Here is a 1,404-nt window from a genome sequence, read left to right on the forward strand (position 1 = left end):
CAGATAAGATACATAGAATCAAAATGCTCAATTACACCAATAAATTGACACAGGTGAAAGAGACGCAAGGTTCTCAAGAACAAGTTTATTGACAGATAATAAACAGACAGGTTAACAACAATTATATATATATATATATATATATATAAAAGAGGGTAACCCAAAACTTTAAGCATAAGTATGATAGTAAACAGAACTTGTTTATCTGAAAGAAAAACCATTAAACACCACTTTAATAAGATACCAAGGTATCAAGTCATAAAAGTCTGTATTACAAATCAATCACATTAGCGTTAGAAACGCTCGGCACACATGTCTGAACTTATGCTAGGTTCACCTTTGAAAGAAGGAACAGTCTATATGGGCACTTGGTGCCCTCATTTAGTTTGTAGTACAATATGTACCTACACACTCACCCTGGACTTAATCGTCCCAATTAAGACCACTGTTCCTCGCAGAGTTAAACAGTAGGGTTAACTACACGACCCAGTGCTACCACAGATCTCTTAAGTTCCTCTACTTGCTTCGCATAGTAGCGAAAGAACACCCTGGAAGACTTCCAGCCCGTGTATGAACGGAGATGTTCAAAATCCATACAATTAAAGAAATTTAGGGATGAGGCAACTTTCCTCGGATCGTGACCTGCGGGTGTACTGTCAGGATCCGCTCTGCGAATAAAATATGTGATTTTCGCTCTGAGTTGATTCAGAGATAAATTTGAGCCTGATGTTTCTCCCCTGAATAGTTGACCACCCTTGAAGTCTGAAGTTCTACGAAGATAGACCTTTAGGCATTCTACTGGACATAGAGATGCATCTTCTTTCAGAGGGCAGATTCTCCAGGGACCCCACCTGTTGGTGGGTAACTCATTCTTGGCGAGAAACATAGGATCCGGAAACAGGTTCAGATCCCCCCCATCCAGGAACTGAACACGACCTGCCTCTCTTGAGAGGGCTACGATCTCACTAACCCTGGCCCTGGACGCGAGTGCAAATAGGAAAATAACTTTTTGCGTCAAATCCTTTAACGCACATTCTTCATTGCTCAACAGGGAGGCGAAATGAAGAACTTTGTCTAAAGACCATGAGATGGGCTTTGGAGGTGCTGAAGGTCTGAGCCTAGCGCAGGCTTTCGGAACTTTATTAAAGATCTCGTTACCTAGGTCGATCTGGAAGGCAAATAAAATGGGTCTCATCAAAGCGGATTTACACACTGAAATCGTGTTAGCTGCCAACCCTTGGCCATGGAGGTGGATGAAGAAAGATAAGCAGAAGTCTGTTGAGATCTCCTGCGGATTCTTTGCCTTTACAAAGGCCACCCACTTTCTCCAAGATGACTCATATTGCCTTCTAGTCGATTTGCACATATATTCCTCTAGGAAGTCTATGCTGGCTTTCGAAATCC

This window comes from Palaemon carinicauda, chromosome 1, assembly GCF_036898095.1.
Source record: "Palaemon carinicauda isolate YSFRI2023 chromosome 1, ASM3689809v2, whole genome shotgun sequence".
Lineage (NCBI taxonomy): Eukaryota > Metazoa > Arthropoda > Malacostraca > Decapoda > Palaemonidae > Palaemon > Palaemon carinicauda.